This window comes from Atractosteus spatula, chromosome 3 (genome assembly GCF_055471065.1).
Source record: "Atractosteus spatula isolate fAtrSpa1 chromosome 3, fAtrSpa1.hap1, whole genome shotgun sequence".
Classification (NCBI taxonomy): Eukaryota; Metazoa; Chordata; class Actinopteri; order Semionotiformes; family Lepisosteidae; genus Atractosteus; species Atractosteus spatula.
This window is the reverse complement of record NC_142708.1, coordinates 37,724,722-37,739,770: the sequence shown is the minus strand read 5'-3', so window position 1 is coordinate 37,739,770 and position 15,049 is coordinate 37,724,722.

Sequence of the window (15,049 nt, the reverse complement as noted above, 5' to 3'; positions counted from 1 at the left end):
GAGCACTGAATGGCTTCGGGATTGCTTTGACTGCATGCAATGGGACGTGTTTAAAAACACATCAAAGGACATTCACAAACTTTCTGTTGTGGTATCAGATTATATTTCTTTCTGTGTCAACTCTATCATCCCTACCAAAATCTTTAAGGCTTTTCCCAATAACAAACCCTGGGTAACAAAAAGCCTTAATCATGTTCTCCTAAAAAAGAAACAAGCTTTTTCTCAAGAGGACACCCAGCTCAAGAAGGAAGTGCAGAGAGAGGTGAAAAGGGAGATCAGGAAAGCTAAGGATCAGTACAGGGTAAAAACAGAACACCATGATAACAGGTGACACCAAGATGGCATGGTAGGGAATTAAAAACATGGCCAATATCCCTCAGAAGTGTAGTGGCAGCACTATACCTCTGTTAAATGGTATGGGTGGGCAACAGCTGGCCAATGATCTGAATGTGTTTTATACCCGCTTTGAGTTGAAATCTACAACCACCTCAGCTCATAGTGATATTCACCCTGTATCTAGAGAGGTTTTCTTTACAATTGACACAGCAGAGACTTTTTATGAAACTCAATATTAGGAAAGTACAGGTCCATATAATGTGTGTGGTAGGGTCCTACAATCTTGTGCAGATCAGCTTTGCAATATTTTTATTTTTCTCCTTAAACATACAGATCATTCCCTCTCTGTGGAAGAAATCCATCATTATTCCAATTCCTAAAACTGCCAAGCCTAGCGGCCTTAACAGCTACAGGCCCATAGCCCTCACATCTCTCCCAATGAAAACTCTTGAGAGAATAGTGAAGCAACACATCACAAAGAGCACACAAGTCCTCATCGACCCCCTGCAGTTTGCATACAGGGAAAGGAGGGTAGTAGACAATGCAATACACACATTGTTAAATCTGGTCTATCAACATCTGGACCAACCAGGGATTTTGTAAGGATTTTATTTGCTGACTTCTCCTCTGCTTTCAACACAATACAATAACTGTTGCTTGCACAGAACCTCTCAAAGCACTTCAATCTGAATGAGAACTTGATAAGGTGGGCGCTAGATTTCCTAACTAACAGGTCTCAACAGGTCAAATTGGGGAAGTGCTTATCTGACATTAGCTACACTTCGATTGGATCACCACAGGGCTGTGTTTTGTCCCTTCTGCTGTATATTTTGTACTCCAATTATTGCATAAGCAAACACACAGATATACAGCTCATTAAGTTTGCTGATGACACAGCCCTGGTCAGTTTATTAAAGGACACAGAATACCATCATGGGCCCATTCTAAATGATTCCCTTTAGTTCTCCCTAAAGTTAAATGTTTCAAAAACAAAGGAACTGGTTATTGATTTTAGGAAAAATACCACACCCCCTCAACCCACTACAATTGATGGTCAGCCTGTTGAAATTGTTGATGACTATAAGTACTTGGGACTGGTAATTGACAAAAAACTAAAATGCGGCAAATGTTGTGACACTATCTATAAAAAAGGCCAACAGAGTCTTTCTTGGAAAACTCAGGTACTTTAAGGTAGATAAAACTATCCTAACACTTTTCTACAAATCATTCATTGAAAGTGTCTTAACATACTGCTTCACTTGTTGTTTTGGCAACAGAAGTACCGGTAATTGTAATAGGATGGGTAAATTAGTGAATGTAAGTGGCAAAATAATCGGGAATAATCAAATCAACTTAAGCATATGTAGCAGCAAGACTTATTAATAATACAGGAATTAAGTTTGCTGCTCCCTTGCCAGTCTCTCTTTCCCTCATCTTAGTGGTGCTGGACACAGAGGGGCCATTCCATGTGGTTCAGATTTAAGGTGTTTTTCTATCTGATAGAGTTTCCTGATAAGGAACAACTCCCAGGGATGAGATTCTCCAGCCACCCTAATGAATGGTCTCTCTGGCGCCTTACTGTCTGGGAGATTCCAAGGGAGAGTCTCATCCCAAGGTTTACAACCCTAAAGTCAGAAAGCATTGTTACTCATCCTCCACCTTCAGCCAATCAGGAACTAGTAGGGCAGGATAACCCCACGTGGGTCTCAAATGCCCGCGGAACTTTCAACCAATGAACGACCAATGAACGAAAGTTCCTCCATATAAAAGAGGCAGCACAGGGTCCAGAAGGTGCCCCTCCAGGACATTATCAGACAATCTTGAACAATCACATGACGGCCAGTGTGTCTGAGTGCCAGGACTTTTCTTTGTTCTAAGAGTCGAGACCGGAGGTTGCCCGCGCGTAACCAAAGGATCCGCCTGAGGTTAGCCCAGCAGCAAGCCTAGTGAACCGCAGGTAACCCACTGTGAATGCTCCCCCGATCAACTAGTGAACTATGGTTGGAACTGTTGACTGCTGAATCTCAGTATTCAGGACTAACGCTACATTGGGAACGAACCGGTCTTCTTCCCGTCTAAAGAGTGTGACTTGCTTGGACCCGCAGTCACTTTTAATGTGCACAAACTCTGGTAGTTCACCCAGGACTAACAAGCCAGTCTTCAGAGAGTCACTGCCAGTGCGCCGCAGCAGGAATCTCTCCTTCCTTCTCCCACACCTCCAGTTGCACCAGGACTGACAGAGGACGACGATTGGATGCAGCGGGAGATCTGAATCCACATAAATTGGATGAGTATTCAACATTCTGCAATACAGCTCAAGAATTCAATTGTTACCTCAACCCCAGTTGATATCAATTTAATTCCTATGAGTAACTTACTCGCTTTTGAGTATCTAGTGTAGAAGTTCTAATCAAAGCTCATTAACGAAATGGTATAAATGAACGGTATACTGAATGTATGTGTCTCTTGGTATATGTTTCTCTTCGTTATTGAATATATACCTTTTGTATTCTGCTAAACCTCACTATAAGATCTGTTATGTTTATATGAACATTTTATATATTCATAAATGTATTCTTGTGTATTAGTATCAGTGTGTGCGTTGCCGAGTTATTCTGCAAGGTCGGTTTTCTAATAACCATCAAAAAATCATTTTGTGACTTACTGCTAAAATTGTCCCAGTAAATGCACAAAACCCCTACACATCCTTTACAAACAGAGGGTGACAAAGAAAGCCAAAAGCATCAGGGAGTGTGTGTCTCACCCCCTCCATTGTGAATTCACACTTCTCCCATCTGGGAGATGCCTCTGTGCCCCCAGGTGTAAAACCAACAGACTCCTGCAATGATACTCTTAAACAATGCAAAGTAATTACCTTGTCTATTGTTTCTTTGCTCCTGTAAAACTTCTGCATTCTCTTCCCTTTTGATAATGCGTATTGTCATTGTGTTGTGTTTGACTGTGCCGTAAAACGAATTTCCCCTAGGGGACAATAAAGCTTGAATTGAATTGAATTATTCTCCCTCACCCGCTATGATTCAGACACAGAATGGTTAAAAATGGGAACAGGTCAGGCAGGCAGAGAGAAGGGGGAGGGGGCAGGTGTCTTCTCACCTCTGTGACTAAAATGCCAAAGAGAAATGGCTTGAGCCAAAAACGTTTGGTGCTGTCTTCTACACTTTAAAGGTACAGTCCTTTTGGAAGAATCTTTACCTCGAACGTTTGCCCACCAGCTAACACACAGAAGCAAACTGAATACAAAGGGTACTTACAAGAATAGTGATTACAAACATAAAAAACCTAAACATAAAAAGCAACATACTTGCTTTATACTGTTATACTGTACAGTGTATTAAAACTAACACTCTATGGGCACTACACTGTGAGTAATGCTGCCCCCTAAACCTCTTTCCCACAAGTTTCACGGGGGCAAGGTCACGTAGCTGATTCACAGCTGGATGTAATTTTATCTTGCCTCATGAAAGCAAAAATTCACATATCTGTCAACAAATTTACTAAAACTATCCATCTCGGTAATCTCACTGTGTTAATCTCACTGTACGCCCCGGAAGGAATAGTGCTGGCAGTGATTTATTTAACTCTCCATCACTCTGCCCAACCCTCCTGGACAGACAAAGTTGATTAAAACTCATTCAAGAGGGTGTTGTGTGTTAACACAAACTCTGCTTAACAGAGCCACTTGTAAGAGCAAGGTGGCTTTCTGATCAATTAAATAAAGGTATAGTACAGACAGATTTTAAATTATTCAAGCAAAATTAGCTGTTTGTCAAAATCAAATACTTTGCAAGCAGTACACAACTTCTCAAAAGATACCTTTTGTCTCTCGTGCAAACTCAACAAAGGCTTATTTTTTATAATTCCAAAATTTGAACGATATGTCTCAGGGAATCTTTATAGTATTGTAGTGAATACGGTTAGCGCAGGAAAATCAAAATCCGGCGCCCTTCCCCCCCCTGCCGGGTCTCACCTCCTGCTGTTCCAAAGCCTTATGGTTTCAAGTTATATGAGTGAAATATCTTTTCTTACTCATTTATTAATCCAATCTATTTTTACTCATCCAGCTATGTAAAAAATATAGCCAAAAGGATCGCTGTAAAGGTTAAATTCCAAGCTGGAAAGACAAGACTCAACGTGTCTTCTCTAACTCTTCAGTTTACAGCTTGTCCATGGTCATTCATTATAAATATTGTAACAAACGGCAGGCATACAGATGGTACAAGCCGGTTACAGCCCAGTGACAGTACAGCTCTCTACTCCCCTATGCATAAAAGGGATGTTGGCTGCATAGGCTGAAGAAGGTCTTCTGTAGCTCAGCCGACAAAAGCTCTGTTGAGCGATGCAGGAGCCCTGGGTTCGAGTCCATGTGGTGAAGGATGAATCAGGACAGGAGCAGCGAGAGCACAGGCCTAAGAACTCTCATTCGTTACAATATTATTAATAATATATTCTGTATTGCATTTAAATTAAAATGCTTTTACAAATATAAGAAGAGGCAGGCAATACACAATGTGTAAATATAACCCTTTTCCCTCCTTTAACTTATTAAGAATTCTGTGACGAAATCCTAAATCACGAAACCATCACTTATAATAATTCATCCAGATATACACACATATAGCCAACAACAAGCTATAATAGTGGACTATTTTTATATATTTGGCTATGTAAGAAACAAAGTAATTCAGTGATCGGGCTTTGAACCACCTGGGTGCAGCGCACTACAGATGCAGCCATTCAAAATGCGCGGGCGATACCGCATTATTTTCCGGTATGCTGTACGCAGTCTACCGCAAGTTACCGGTAAATACCGCAAGTTACCGGTAAATACCGCTAGCAAAATAATAGTATCCGGAATTTCCGCAAGGTGGAGCTAATAAAGCTCAACCTCTCATGTTTGAGCTGTAGCCATCAAAGTCTTTAACGAAGATATTAATAATAGTATTAATAATAAATGACCTTGGACAAGCTGTAAACTCAAAGTATTGCCCTGGTCCACATTCTTTTTTTCATTGACCGTCTTTGTAAAAGTAACACCGCAGCATTTCGCAATCACGCATTTTTTTCCAATCATGCAAAGTACAGTAATTTTTGAGAATCGATTCACCATGCCTTACACATGCTCATAAAAGAGATTGATTTAGGAACATAAACATATTACCGTATGCAAACTGTACTGTATACAGTATGTATATGTATATTTAATGTCTTAACTGTGCCCGTTTAAGTATTGAATATTCATATCTAATTTTACCACTGAAGGGAAATCTTAGTAGCTGAGCATAAAAAGAATAGGAGCATACTGCAACGCGTGTGAAGGCCATAAACGATATTAATTTTGGAACATAAACATACAGTATATGGCTGGTCTCGGTACTTTAAAGAAAACATACACGAAACATGGTTTCATTATGACCAGAATCTGTCTTGAGATATTTTTAACTTGATTTACAGTATTTGAGAGGTATGTCTTAACACCGATACTACAGTGCTTAAGTACTACTCACGTATATGTTTCTAGGTTTATATTATGCATTTCATACGGTCAAATTACTTTTGAGCAACTAATAAGAAGCGCGAAACGGTATGCGTTTTAGTTTCGTTTCGTGCTGGGACCCGTGGATTGATTAGAGATATCAAGTACATACAAGTCATTTTTTAAATGTTGTAGTTCGTCTTGAAAAAATGTTACGAGTACATCATCTATCAACAATTACACAGGTTCTGTTTCCATATTGCGGATTTTGGTTACGTAATATTATTTTCTAGATTTCACGTTGTGAATATATGATTTGGGCAAACAGAGTCGCAAAGAAGTACATTATGGGTTGTTGTTTTTTTTTGCAGTTTTATCTAGAACAAGCGATGCTTAAACCTTTGTCTGATTCTTGTGAAACTATCCACACGACAGTTACAGTACCTAGGAGTTGACTTCAGTGATGTCACTGATGGGATGTTTCTAAAAATCCATCCTCTGTAAAACGTCTTCTCTAGTTGTCCTGCATATGTATTCGCTAATGAAGCTGTGTGTTCTGAGCCTGGATCTCTACATTCCTGTATGAACCAGCTTAGAGGGCTAAAGACAGCTTGTGTTTAAATTGAGTGTAAGGCAATTTATGCTTCTAAAGTCATGGTCAGCATTTATTTTTGTACTGTGCTGTAAACTTGTTCTGTGCCTAATTACATTATTTTATAGCGTTTTTATAGCGTTATCAAATCCAGTGCCGCTGTTAGTTTCCTGACTCCCATGTCACATGGTCTGTGATTGAAACCTGTAATACCGGTTTAATTCGTCACAGCCAGCACTCCGGTTGTAAAGTAGAAGCAGGTGAGATTTCCAGCGAAAAACACCTCCCCCTTCTTCAGGTGTGAGGGTCTTCTGCTCAGAATGAAACGCTAAAATGTAATGTAGGCTCTGAATGGGTTCAATTGTGATTTGGGCTTGATTAAGGTCGCTGCCTTTCATCTTGAAATAACTCATTTCTAAATACCTTTTTCACTGTTAACATCTTGCAGGAACTCTGCGACAAAATATACACTCTGACAGTTCATCCTGCTACCAACATTAAATAAAACAAATCTTAAGATTTCTATATTTATGTCTTTATTTAGTGGTTTCATTAGTGACAAAGGCTAAACTTTCTTGGAAAAATGTCTTTTATGTGTTGCGGAAAAAAACTGACTTGCTTTAACAAAATATGTTTACAAATCCTTTCACCTGGCATTTTCGTAGTTCGAAATTATGGAACGCTCTGTTAAAAGCAAGGGAGTTTTTATGTCCGTTGCAGTTCTTTTGCAACATGAATATAATTATATCGTTATTAATTTCTTGAGATACCCGATTCCATATCATATTCCCTTTTAATCAAATTCTAAAAGTATGCTTGTTGACTCCGGTATCGCGTTAGTTAAAGACTTCGATGCTTAAAATGTTTAGGGAGAAATGGAATACTGGTGTGTATGTTTTCTTTAAAGTACCGAGACCAGCCATATACTGTATGTTTATGTTCCAAATTAATATCGTTTATGGACTTCACACACGTTGCAGTATGCTCCTATTCTTTTTATGCTCAGGCACTAAGTAAAAGGAGATGCTTCATATTGCTTGACTAATTTTAAAAACTAAGTTAGAAATGCAGACGCTCCCTCGGTGCGCTGCTCTGGTGCGCCGGCTCTTACACAGTGCCTGTCTGCCGTAAGCGTTACAATATACATACCCAACACTGCTTGTACCCATCTGTCATGCAAATAAAACACCTTGAATTGAATTGAATTGAGGGGAGAGGGGGGGAATACTAAAGCCAATAGTGGCTCAATACCCTCGATGGGCTTTGACGTGCTAATGCGTTGGTTTAACAGTCCGGGTGTGGCAGGCTTCTAATGTCAACTCGACTCGATTGGAAGACAATGAACGTATTTTGTGATATTTAGAAATATAAATTTGTTTGGTGCGAGTGAGGTTTTATTTAATCTCTGACCAAGGGAAACGTTTCATTTTTTCAAAGAAATGTTTGTTAAAAAATAAAGTCATAGTTCTATGGGATTCAATCACAGACCATGTGACATGGGAGTCAGGAAACTACTGTAACACACAGCGCCACCGGATTTAATAACGCAATAAAAACGCTATAAAATAATGTGACTAGGCACAGAAAAAGTTTACAGCACAGTACAATAATAAATGCTGACCATGACTTTAGAAGCATAAATTACCTTACACTCAATTTAAACACAAGCTGTCTTTCTGTATGAACCTCTAAGCTGGTTCATACAGAAAATGTAGAAATGCATTAGCCTGATTATGATTAAAAAACACATAATTAAACACGCGTTTGCGATTTAAATCAGAACACGATTTAAATCAATATAAATGTTTATATTGTAACGCATACTGTCCAGCTTCCATTTCTCTATAAAAATTTACTCTGTTGCACACACACACAATAGAAGGAGGAACCGCTGTCAGAAGGGAAGATATGTTCAAAATATCACAAATATCGATCATGTTGCGATATTTTGAAATATAAGTCAATTGATTGTCCATAATATCGCTATTCTATTTTTTCTAAGAAATGTTTGTTAAAAGAAAAGTCCGGCACCAGCTGGATTTGAACACACAACGTGCCCGTTGGTAGTCACGCACCTAGACCAGTCGGCTACAAGACAGCTCGCATGAATAGGCAGGCGAAACAGCCCTACACAGCCCTGCCGCAGCACACGAATACCGTTATTAAATTCTTTAGATACGCGATTCCATATTATATTCCCTTTTAATCAAATTCTAAAAGTATGCTTGTTGACTCCGGTATCACGTTAGTTAAAGACTTCAAAGCTTAAAATGTTTAGGGAGAAATGGAATACTGGTGTGTATTTTTTTCTTTAAAGTACCAAGACCAGCTATATACTGTATGTTTATGTTCCAAAATTAATATCGTTTATGGCCTTCACACGCGTTACAGTATGCTCCTATTCTTTTTATGCTCAGCTACTAAGATTTCCCTTCAGTGGTAAAATTCAATACCTACAACGGGCACAGCAAAGACGTTTACTGTAAGTCTTTCTACGACAGACCAACGGACCACGAGTGCCCCTGTCGGTCAACCAATCACGTACTGCGGTGCCCCGCGTCATCTTGCGTCATACTGAGCGACGTCACCTGCGGTACGTGTCTGTGACGCGCACTTTGAATGGCTGCATCTGTACATGACAGTCTATTGCCTCTTACAACTATAATAGGACAATATAAAAGGACAATAATATTTTTTCTAATGAACGTCAAATGTTTCCAAATGTTTCCAAAATAACTCCTTGTGGTATTTTAGCTGCTTCGTTACATGACATCATATTAATAGTAATATTAAGAGGTATTAAATCAGTACAACTTTTATGAAATTCAATTTAAAAATTTAACTAAAAAATAAAAATCTTACATCATACACAAAGATTCTGAGCTGATCACGAGGAAGAAAAATCACCCATTTGTCACGCATAAAAAGTGTTTTTTAACTTTCTAAACCAGTTTTTTAAACCTCCTCCGTTTAATTTAAAGATTTCCGTGGATAAATCCTTAAACACAAAACTTTCACGTATAATAATTCATCCAGATGGTTCCCTGTTGAATGATGCTGACGGACCAGGTTCAGTTCCAGGCGGTGTACTACAGATGCAGCCATTCAAAACGGGTGGGGTATTTTGCGGTAGACCGTGGTGGGCGTGTTGCATCAAAACGCGGTATCATGCGGTGTATCGCGTCATTTGACGTCATGCCGGAAAGTATCCGGAATCACCTTGTAAAACCGCCAGGAGGAGCCAATAAAGCTAAACCTCTCATGTACAGCATTTGAACTTTTAAATTTAAGCTGTGTATTACAGCATGTTAATCATCAGTCATTAAAAAGTTGGTATATTTTATGAAAGCAAGATTGCTCAGTTGGACAAAAGTACACAATCTACCCTTATCATAAATATTTTAATTATGCAGAAATATTTTATGCATCAAAGCCTGTACTGAAGATATTACTAATAGTATTAATAATGAATGACTTTGGACAAGCTGTAAACTCAAAGTATTATGCTGGTCCACATTCTTTCTAACCGTCATTTTAAACGAAAATACTTTTAGTTTTTTCTTTGACAAACACCACAGCATTTCGTTGATCTAACTAACGAGGACAGGACATTAGCTAGCCAATATGATAAAGGAATAAATGACTTTTTTTGCTCATTTCTTTAGCACATTTGTACAAGCACTTGGAATCTGTCCAAGCCCTACTTTGTCAGGCATTTTCTTTTACTGTAACGGACATAAAAACTCCCTTGCTCTTAACAGAGCATTTCATAATTTCTAACAACGAAAATTATTTAAACTGCGACACTCATTATTCAACCAGAGCTCAAAATATCACAAGGATCCTCAAGAGCACAACAAAGACTGTATTAAAAGAGACTTGTATCAGATACATGAGAATCCAAGCTTTTTATCTACGCTTTCTTTTCCGTATTCCAGAGATTATGGTACCACTTCAGTAGGGTGTCAGCCAGTCAGATTCCAGGACCGGAATTATCTGTTTTATAATCGAGAATATGTAATCACGTATCTAAAGAAATTAATAATGATATTAATTTAAGGATCTAAATATCTAAATCTATATATCTATATAGCTGGTAGTATTACTGTATTTCACTTTCTTTGTAAACACGTTTTGTTAACACCCGAATCGCAGGTGGATTCTGTTTTTTGGTCTGTTATGGTCTGTAGCTCAAATCCTGCTTAACTAAAAATTAGACACAAGAAGAGTATTATTGGACAATGTTGTGAGGCTCTGGTGGAATTTCTCTGTAAACTGAAGAGTTATAGAGGAGACAGGTTGTGTATCGCTTCTTTTGACACTTGTAAAAAAAACATTCCAATGTTAATGCAACACGGAAGATAATGTGGTGTATTGGTCGTTAGTGAAAAGATTTAATCATTTAATCTCTTTACTGTGCACATTTTAATCCGCTTAGTATTGAATATTTATATGGAATTTTACCACTAAAGGGTACAAGTTTTGTAGCTAAGCATAAAACGCAGAGGAGCATAATGAAGGTCATAAAGGTCATAAACGATATTAATTTAGGAACACAAACATATTATGTAAACTGTATGTTGCTGTTATTGGTATTTTAAAGACAAAATACACACCAATACTCCATTTCTCCCTAAATATGAAAAATTGACCTTCTAACCATATTACTGTAATATCTGTATTGCTGTTTCAGTGTGTGTCACGTGGTGTCATGGCTTAAGCGACTGATTTACAGTACTGTATAAGGTTGAGGTCAGGTGTTCAAATCCAGCAATCGCTATGAGCTTTCTTTTAACAAAAACACTTCTTTGAAAAACTAAAATAGCAAATATTATGGACACTACAGTATATTGACATTTTTTATATTTCAAAATAACACATGTTCGTACTGTATGTACAGTACACAGCGGCACCGCAGGTTGAACTGTAGGGCACAAATCCACCTGAGCCCAAAAGCATCTGCCTGGTGCAGCGCGGTTTTTATCACTCTCTGTGGGAGTGCTGGCTGTGACGAATTAAACGGGTTTCACAGGTATTTTCAAAGTAGAAGGGGTCGAGTCTTCCAGCGGGAGGGGGGAACAAGCTGCCCAGCCGTGTGGAATGCTACAGAACCCTAAACAGACAATACACACTATCCGAATATTTGACCAAGATATCCAGACACAGCTGTATAAGCTCCACCAGTAAAACTCAAAGTATTACGCTGGTCCACACTATTTGTAACCGTCATTTTAAATGAAAAGACTTTATTTTTTCATCGACAAAAAGTAACACCCAACACAGCATTTCGTTGATCTATCTAACAAGGATGGGACATTAGCTGGCCAATATGATAAAGGAATAACTTACTTTTTTGTTTATTTCTTTAGCACATTTATTTGAACATTTCCATCGATTGTAAAAGCACTGAAAAACTGTTCAATGCCTAGTTCGTTGGGCATTTTCTTTTACTATAACAGATATAAAAACTCCCTTGCTTTTAACAGAGCATTTCATAATTTCTAACAACGAAAATTATTTAAACTGAGACACTTTATCATTCAATGAGAGCTCAAAATATCACAGGGATCCTCAAGAGATCAACAAAGACAACAGAAAAGATATGTGTACTGTATAAGATACTGTCCATGGGAATCCAAGCTTTTTTATCCACGCTAAGTAGTCTTTAAAATTTCTTCATTACACAGTGAAGTCAAAATTCCAGGATGTGCCTACACTGGGCAAACGTTCCGACGTCAAATTCTTCCAGCACAGGGGTACCTTTAAAGCTGAGACGACGGCACCGAAAATTTTTGGTGCGCCCTCTCTTTAAAGCCCTGGCCAAATATGAAGACAGTACGTACAGTTATAATTCACACTAAATTAAAAACTACACATCCCAGTTACCATGGTGGTGCTTGTGATCATTGCATTTAACCAACGAAACAGGGCGAAAAATCAGTCACATGACTTTGGGGCTGAGTTTCGAAAGCTTAACCTATCAGCAACAAAGCTAAATTTACACGATAGGCTACCTCAAACTGTCAGTTACACGACTGTGTATGTCGCTTAAGCCACTCCTATTTGGCTTTTTAGTTATGGAGGAGGGAAGACGCCCCCCCCCCGGGTGCCTGATTTGTCGCCATCTTTAACCGTTCCGTGTCCGAATCGCAGTAGCTAAGCGTACGAAATAAACTTCATCCCAGCTACAATACATACATATTTTTGTGGTAAGAGGGAGCAAAACATCAGTATTTACTGCTATTAATTAGTGTACAATTTACAGTTGAAATCTGAGCCTAAATATAAAGTTAAAATCTCGACAAAGCAATGTAGGTAATGCGCACACAGAAATACAGAGAAAATAAATCATTTCTGACATCTAAAATCAGTTTCTATCAAGGTCTCTAAAACGAACAAGAAAAAGAGGATTTTCGGAGGGCAATTACGCTGTGTTTATGTAGAATAAGTTATTTATGAGCAAACTAATTTCTTGTTCGTTTAAAACAGTGAAATGTCAGCTGCAAAAGATCGCATCAGAAACAGCACTCTCTCTGCCTTTCATAGACGTTCAGGAAAGGGTGAATGAAGTCATGTCAAGTACAATAATTTGGTGATCAATAATAACAGTTGTAGGACAAGAAACAAAAGATAGTGAAAACAAATGAAAATTCAGGACGTTAAAGTGCTAGAGGTGTAAAAAATACAAAAATGCACATGAGCAAAAAGTTTTAGAAATGGAGCAGGTGTTACTTTGAAATAGGCAAATAGAAAACAGGATGCAGGAACACTTGCTTAGATATACAAAAAAATCACAAAAAGGTGTATGTTACAAAAGAACATGCAAACATGTTCATCATGTACATGAACATGTACATCAATTTCCCTTCGCGATCAATAAAGTCTTATCTATCTCTAAACATGAAACAGAGTGAGGAATCAGAAAATTAGCATGCATAAAAAACAGCAATTCTGTCAGTGAGCCCTAAATGAATTAATTAAACCACTAAATAAAGACATAAACATAGAAATCTTAAGTTTTTTTTTTATTCAATGTTGGTAGCAGGATGAACTGTCAGGTTGAGCTACAGTAAGTGTATATTTTATCGCAGAGTTGCTGCAAGATGTTAACAGTGAAAAAAGGTATTTAGAAATGAGTTATTTCAAGAGGAAAATTTTCAGAATAATTGCAAATCTAGCAGGATAGAGAAAGCACAGAAAATAGGCAGTTAGATTGATCAGATTAGTATGAAAAGCCATTTAGCAAAGAGGGAATGAGAAGAGTGACAAACTAGTATACTTTAGATCTTTTTTTCTGAACCAGGGAAAATCTGATCATGTTTCTCTATAACAATAATAAAAAACTTTATTTTATATATCACCTTTAAAAGTGGCATCTCAAAGCAATACAGTAGATGTAAAAACAGTTAAAAGGACCACAGATTACAAAGTAAATACATAAAAGAAAGACAAGCAGTTAGAGGTGCTACCAAAATTAGAAAATGAAGCAGATACAGACACTAAGTCTTCTGAAAAGAAAGGTTTTGAGGTTAGATTTAAATGCACTCAGGGTACGTGACTGATATCACTGGGGATACAAATCGAGAGCTCTGGGGTGCAGCTAGAGAAGGTCCTGTCACCCACAGAATGTAGATGTTCTTGAGGACAGCTAGAAGACCAGAGTCAGACGGACAAAGGTAGGGAGTAGCAGATAATAAGCCATACAGGTACTGAATGAGGATGAGGATTTTGAAGTTGACTCGAAACCTGATAGGAAGCCAGTGCAAGGACTTGAAGACAGGTGTAATGCATCCCTGTTAGGATTCTCGCTGTCATATTCTGAACATATTGAAGATTGCTCAGTATGGATTTAATTTCCCCAGTGAACAAGATGTGCATTTATTAATTCTAGAAAAAAAGCCTTTCTTGATTTCTCTAGTTCTTAGTTTCTCTAGTTCCCTTTAAAATAAACTATTATTCCACAATGCAGAGTATTACATGGCCAGTATTTACACATGATATTTGTGATTTAAAGAAATTAACACAAGCAGCTTTTGGAGATTTAAGTGTTGGCTGAGTTATTGCAGGATAAAAGACTAGAGATGTTGGTAAGAAAAAGATAATTTGGGGAAAGTTGAGGAATACACTGATAACGAGAACACTTCCTAATGGGGTTAGGCATACTTTTGATGAAGATGATGAAGTTAACAGACTGTATGTTTACATAGATACTGAAATGAGGATTGTATTTTAGATTTTGTGTAGTTGCTAGCATTGAACTGTGTGTTGGATGCACATGAATTGAAGGAATGGGCAAACATAGCTGATGCTGATCCACAGAGCCAGCATATTAAGATGTTTATAATTAGAGGCAATTTGTTTAAATAACTAGGTATGGATACTGATGTGCAAGAGAGGTGGAAAGGCTGTTTCCTTAAACCAGCACTATAAAATATTTTATTCTCAGTGAGATGCTGCCATTTCATAGTGGGTTTCTAACACTGTGTATAGTTCCATCCACACAGTGCCTTTACTTCCATCCATTTTCTAATCTCTTTATCCAGTACAGAGGATTTGGAGCCTATCCCAGTAAGCAACGGACACAAGGCAGAATACACCCTGGACATAGCGCCAGTCCATCACAGGAC